The 7,343-nt window shown below is 41.9% G+C and overlaps 1 long non-coding RNA gene across 1 annotated transcript; it reads left to right on the top strand.

Moving 5' to 3' along the window:
• Positions 1-364: 364 nt before the first annotated feature.
• LOC116408663 lies at positions 365-4,675 on the top strand. The gene is made up of 5 exons (XR_004221130.1): positions 365-875; positions 3,052-3,317; positions 3,415-3,453; positions 3,949-4,018; positions 4,635-4,675. It is a non-coding gene; the product is annotated as an uncharacterized LOC116408663 (long non-coding RNA).
• The last annotated feature ends 2,668 nt before the right edge of the window (positions 4,676-7,343 follow it).

The following is a 7,343-nucleotide window of genomic DNA, read 5'->3' as shown; positions in this document are numbered from 1 at the left end:
TATTATATATATATATATACATATACATATATATATATTAGCCCACTACATTTAATAAGTTGGACAGCACTGGGCTACATAAATATACAGTAATACAACTAACAAAGGTGGTGCCCCTTGGGCAATCATAGATCCACATGGGGAATTTGTTTTTATTCATATAGCAAAACTGACAAACAGCCACAAATGTATATATATATACAGTATAATATAGTCAATATAATTAGTGGGTAAAGATCTGTGGCAGTGTGTATAGGAGGTTCCCTGACATAAGTGTTATGGGAGTTCTATAAAATAAGTGACATATTATGTTACTGACACATCTCTCTGGATGCAGAAACACTTCCTGTTTCCCAAGATGCAATAGTTTATATTTACTGAGTAGTTTAATGACCAACAATGAAGCAGCCTGGCCATTGCCAGAATAATGACTGAGCTGCGCTGTTCCTACACCCACCGGCACCCTTACTAGTAGGAAACTGCCCCCCCATTACATAACTTGTATATAACATTTCACCAGCTGAGGCCAAACCCCTTCCTACCCCTGAGGGTGGGTATAACCCCCATCTCTGCCCACTATTCAGGCCAAGGAAGGGGCACCCTACCTGCTAAGGAGCCCCGGTTACATCTGATTTAGCAGCAGCAGGTAGATAACCCATGGCTGATGAATTAATGGATCATTCCAACAGAACAGTAAAGCAATGTTCTATGTACACAATGATCTGTGTAGGTACTGCTCATATAAGGGCAAACTAATGGCATATAAACCTCACTCATTAACAGGGTACATTTCCCCTTTAAGAGTGGCTCCTGCCTTACACTGTGTGACATCAGCGCTGTGACAGTTATTCAGTTGGTTGGCATTGTAGTGAGAGGTAAGTGATCTTCCCTTCTGAGAGATTATTTGGCAAAAAAACTTTATTTTATTCCAAAAAGAGTGGAAATTTTGATAGTGCTGTGCCCCTGAGACTAGTGGGGATTGGATTTTAGTTCATTTGGGCAGAATTTGTCTAAAATGGGCTTTGGAGATGGCCTTAATGCTGGCTCTGGCTGAGGGACACAACCAATAGTGACAGTTGGGGGGGATAGCAGCAAAACACACTCCCCCATAAAGTATAATTATTGATATAATCATTTGGGTTGCCATGTGCTGTACTGGGCAGTATTTATTTTGTTCTAGAAATGATGATTTTAGCACCTTGTACCCTCAAATGGCTGCCCTGCTTTGATGTACTAAGTGGTACTAAGGCAAAGCAATGGCAGTAGGCTAAAGGCTATTATTTCCAGCAGAATTGCACTATTTAGCCTTGGTAAATACACAGTGTTAGAATATTCAGTTATTATTCCATGAATATCCAATTTAGCGCCTATGTTCATAAATCCAGGAGCAGAAATGATTTCCCCTTTATGCCTCTCTCCAACTGTCACTGTCACATTGTTACTATGGAAACACTGCGTGCTTTACTACTTCTATGTTTTGGAGTTGGGGTTAAATCCAACGCAGGGGTTTCTAAACTAGGGGGGGTAGTTTCCTTAGGGAACCCAAAGTGGTTGGCTGGGGGGCGGGGCAACCCTGAGGGCGGGGCATCAGTAATGATGGGGCCCCATAATACTTATTTAGCAGATTCCTTCCCCCAAACTGCTGCCACTCTTACAGCTTTGAAGCTACACCCCCCAAAACTTGAATAACATAATTATGAGGTTACCCCCAATGAAACAGCAACATTTGTTGGATGACCCCAAAGTGGGAGGGGCCAACAACTGCCAATCAAATTTCACCCATTGACTTTAATGGGGAAATTGAAACTGCTGCCACACTTACAGCTTACAGCTACACTCCCCAAACTTGAATCACAGAGTCATGGGGTCAGCCTGAATGAAAATATGATGATTGTTGGATGCACAAAAGTGGGCGGAGCTGTGAACAGCCAATTAGATTTTACTTGGTGGAAATTCAACCTGCTGCCATTCTCACAGTAATAACCCCAGGGTCCCCAAACTTTTCATAGTCACTAGATTTCACCTATTGATTTTAATTGGTTTGATGGCAGGGTTCCCAAACTTTTTTTTAAAAACTCGGCGGAGCCACTAGCAGCCAATCAGATTTTACCTATTGACTTTCAATGGGGAAATTCAACCTGCTGCCATTCTCACAGTATTAACCCCAGGGTCCCCAAACTTTTCACAGTTGGTCACTAGGAGACTGCAGTTTTAGTTTTGAAAAGTGGGCGGAGCCACCAACAGCCAATCAGATTCACCTATTGAATTTTATTGGTTTGATGCCAGGGTTCCCAAACTTTGCACAGACAGTCACTAGGTGATTTCGTACTCAAGGTTAGAAAAAGTGGGAGGGGCCACCAAAAGCCAATGACATTTCTTTCATTGTTTTCAGGGGGAAATTTTAACTGCTGCCATTCTTTACATATTAATACTAAAGTCCCCAAACTTTGCAGTTCAAAAATAGGAAAAGTGGGTTGGGCCACTAACAGCCAATCAGATTTCATCCATTGAATTTTATTGGTTTAAATTTAAAATGCTGTCTTTCTTACAGTTTTTATGCCAGGGTGCCCACTGTTTGTCACTGGGCGACTTCGACTCAAGGTTAGAAAAAGTGGGCGGGGCCACCAACCACCAATCACAATTTACCTATTGACTTTTATTGGTTTAAATTTAAACTGCTGCTGTTCTTTAACTATTAATCCTAGGGTCCCTAAACTTTGCAGAGTTAGTAACTGGGTAACTGCAGTTCCAGGTTAGAAAAAGGGGGTGGAGCCACCAACCGCCAATCAGATGTCACTCGACTTTCAGTGGGGAAATTTAAATTGCTGCCATTCAGACACTATTAAAACCAGGGTCACCAAACTTTGCACAGTGGTTTTTACTATATAACTGTGGTCCAAGGTTAGAAAAAGTGGACGGAGCCAACAACAGACGTCACATTTTTCAACCCAACATGAAGTTTGTTCTCAAATTTCCCTTTCTAGTTTACTAAATGCATTCTGTCTGAAGTTTATTTGCTCTTATATTATATTCTATGGTCTCTCTATCCAGATTGCTATACTGCTGAGCTTCTGTACCTGCGGTTTGTGCGACTTTGATTGCTATTTCCGAGCGATTTTTTGGCCTCCCCTTTAGTTCGATCAATTCTATTCTGGTCTGAGCTTGGGGAAAGCCACTTTCGACTGAGGGTCTCCCTTGGGTGCCCCGGCCTTGTGCCGGTCCTCAAGTGTGAGGAACCCCTCACTATACGAACCAGAAGAGTTTAACATCTGGCACTTCTGGTTCCAACGGCACCTTCTGGCACACATCTTTTAGAGGTAATGTTACTGATCTTTAACCATTTGTTATGTAGCAAGTCTGCCCAGAATACTATTTAATACTGATATAATGCCCCTTTGTATCACTTGCCTTTAGGTGGCTGTACTTTGAGGCAGCAGAATGCCAGAGGTAAAGGTAAGGAATCACTTTATTCTCTCATTTTAAGTAAAGGGAAAATGGAACTCTGCACTCATTAAAGTGCTCTTTCTCTCTCATTCATTCTCCTTGAGTGCTTGGTCTCATTATACACGATTTGACACCTTGCATCATTTATATATATATATATATATATATATATATATATATATAGTAAGTCCTCCTATACTTACTATCCTTACTATTTATGTTACAGCTTATACCATCTTGCCATATTATACACAACCCATCCCACAGTCCACAGAAGTGCCACAGAAAAACCCTTTCTTTGAGACTATTTTGTATTACTTCATACTATATACACTGTCCTCTTCCCTAGCAGCATATACTTAGCCTCTTCCCTAGCAGCATATACTTAGCCTCTTCCCTAGCAGCATATACTTAGCCTCTTCCCTGGCAGCATATACTTAGCCTCTTCCCTGGCAGCATATAGATCCATTGAGAATTAAGTGCCTAACGTTCTTTTACCTACAGGTGCTTTTCGCAGTCCTGGAGGACTACATTCATCAACAGACCTTCGATGAGGCCATTTATGGCTACTATGGTAAGTATTGCGCTTAAGATCAGTAACTTTGCATTTTTGGCTCCAGAAATATAAAGGTGTCACACCCAACATTCCCTTGTAAATATTCAGAACTTTTCTTCTGCTAAACTTATGCTTTCCTTTATCTGTGTAGAGCCAACCCACTTTTTAGTAAGCCCTGTCCAGTTTCAGGGCTGCTAATTCTCTGGCAAACAGTGAGATGACTTGGTGTATACAATAAGGGGCACGGTAGTGTAATTACCAGGGGACCATGGGATGGGGGTGAGGCCCATGACTCTTTTACTTTGGGGAGGGGGACCAGAACAATGCTATTACTGCTGATGGGACAACTATATTAAAGGAGAGGTTATACACTATTTATCGATTACAGTCACTGGTAGTATCTCGCAAATCACATCCCTCCAATAATATGGGGATTAATTCTCCTTTAACTGAATACTGCAGTACATGGCACCAGTATATGACAGAGCAGCCTATGGTTTCATTTAACCCAAAATTTATTGGGAAAAGTGGAAACATGGCCACTGTCCTTGGCAAAGGCCTCTGTGCTGGTTTCTTCTATGTGACTGGTTCCCTCTGTTAGCTCAGTGTTTAATGGCAATGTGTTTCCCTGCAGAACATCAATACATTCGAAGATTTCCGGACATCGACGACTGGTAAGTAACATCAAAATGATCTTATCAATTATCTTACCTTTCCCAGATTAGATTGTAAGCTCTTTCGGAAAATTTAAAGGAGCAAATCCTCTAATTTTGCCTTGATTTTTCTTTTTCATCTATTCCTAAAACTATTATTTTGCCTAAAATGTTTATTTTTTAGTTGATTATTATTTTAACAGTATACAGGTATAGGACGCATTATCCAGAATGCTCGGGACCAAGGGTATTCCGGATAAGGGGTCTTTCCATAATTTGGATCTCCATACCTTAAGGCTACTAAAAAATCAATAAAACATTAATTAAACCCAATAGGATTGTTTTGCATCCAATAAATTTATATCTTGGTTGGGATTAATTACAAGGTACTGTTTTATTATTACAGAGAAAAAGGAAATCAGTTTAAAAATTCTGATTTATTTGATTAAAATGGAGTCTATGGGAGACGGGATTTCCGTAATTCTGAGCTTTTTGGATAACAGGTTTCTGGATAAGGGATCCCATACCTGTACTCATTTTTATACTGTTTTGGATCATTCAAACCTGGTTACAAAGAATAGGCAGCACCTAAACAGACACAAATGACATTTCACTCTGCACCCTACAATGCATTGTGGCACATTTTGTTTTTGCCCCATATTGTATCTGTTAAAATGAATAAGTGCACGTACAGTATAAATACAGTGAAATAGTAGGTAGGAAGTGTCACTAATCATCTGTTGGGATTTTGCTTTTTAGGGATCATTTCATCAATCAGTATTATATTGATTATGATGTTGAACATCTGAGGGACATGGCCCAATTCATCGTAATGGATGCCTATAGGGTAAGGAATCCAAAGGACACGTTTAGATAAACAGAGAAGAAAATTCAATTGCAAATATTTTGTGTGACTCTAAATGATGAAATGGGGAAAATGACATTAAAATCATGAGCAGATCCAGACCCTCACTGTACACAACTAAAGCTTTTCCCATTATGCAGTTTAAAGGATAATGGGTTTCAATATACCCCTGTGCCAGTGTGTACAAAGTTAATATGGGTGAGCAGAAACTAATAAGAAAGGAGAATGTGTGAGTTTTGGCTACTGTGTCCTGTAAACCGGGAGTAGCTGAAAAATGCAGAAGGCCAAGCCACCCTTTAAATAATTGCCACTTGTTTAAAACTAAAGCAAAATTGCTTTATAGGTCTGATTTCAAGGGGAACAGCTATGACGTACAGATCCCTTTCTCAAATTGGTACCTTCCTTTATGTTACAGAAACAACTTGAAGAGCTGGAGATCACGCTTTATGGCATCCATAAAGTCCTGGCTTTGTCAGAAGTAAGTATCATTAATATTATATTTGTTATTATTAGTGAGGTTATTTATTGTATCAACTGTAACCCTATTATTATAATTTGTGAGTTTATTACTCACCATATCCCCAGCAACAGCCCTTAATAATATTATCAGTGCTATTTCTTTTATGCCCTCTAAGTACCAATACTGTGCCGCTGTTACAAATCAGCAGTAGTTTAATGCAGAGTCTTGTCTCTCAGGAGCAGGAGCACGACGTGGAACATATTTTGGACCAATATGAAGAGACGCAGCAAGCCCGGCGAGTAAGTCCTATTCTCTAACTTGCAATGTAATGCAGTAACTACATTGTTAAATGCATACCGTATATACTCGAGTATAAGCCGAGTTTTCTAGCACTCAAAATGTGCTAAAAAATGAATCCTCGGCTTATACTCGAGTCAAGTAGCGGCGCATCTGCTGCGCGAGGCTGCAGGTATGTTGAGCCATCGATAAACCCCCCAGAGCCCCCCCCCCTGCGTTGCCCGAGTACTCTCAATGCAACAGCTGCATGCAGGCACGTCACGCGCATGCAGAGGGGGGGTTAGGTACTCGTACTAGACATGCCAGCATGCCCTGCAACTGATGTTCCTGTACCTAGTCTGTATGACTGTGACAGCTCAGGCCAGCGTCGCGACGTGGACTGGTGGATGCCGGCGGCGCGATGGAGGAAAGGGAGTACTCGGGGCGGGGTGTTGGTTGCCGGCGGTGCGACGTCGGACTGACCGACAGTGCTCGGGTGACGCACTCAGATGACCTTGTGAACCTGCGCTTGGGTTTGCTGTCAATTCTGGCTAGAGCACGCGGATCCCGGGACCGGGCCTCACATTTGCACAGGTCGCCACCATGGCCCGGGACTACGACCATCTCTTCAAGTTGCTCATAATTGGAGAAAGCGGTGAGAAGCATTTGAGGGTTGAGGGGAAGCTGCCATGAGCTGGGGAGGCCTGGGATGGTTTCGAGCAGAGAAAAGCAGCACAGAGTGGGATGTTGTAGGATTTGCATTAATTTCTCTTTCATTATTTAGCTGCACATGTCAGCTCCTATGTGTTTGTGTGACAGCTGTCAGCTGGCTAGCTGAGGATGCTGGGAGTGGAAGCATTCTTGTAGTTTTTAGGGTGACACACGGGAGGGGTAAGGTGAGAGTGCTAGGGTGACACATGGGAGGGGTAAGGTGAGAGTGCTAGGGTGACACATGGGAGGGGTAAGGTGAGAGTGCTAGGGTGACACATGGGAGGGGTAAGGTGAGAGTGCTAGGGTGACACACGGGGGAGGGATTTTTAAGGCAAAATGGTATTAGAATTTACAAAATGGTGTTAGAATTTACAGAAT

The sequence above is a fragment of the Xenopus tropicalis genome, chromosome 2, assembly GCF_000004195.4.
Source record: "Xenopus tropicalis strain Nigerian chromosome 2, UCB_Xtro_10.0, whole genome shotgun sequence".
Lineage (NCBI taxonomy): Eukaryota > Metazoa > Chordata > Amphibia > Anura > Pipidae > Xenopus > Xenopus tropicalis.
The sequence above is the reverse complement of the archived record's forward strand: the minus strand, read 5'-3'. Positions and strand labels throughout refer to the sequence as shown.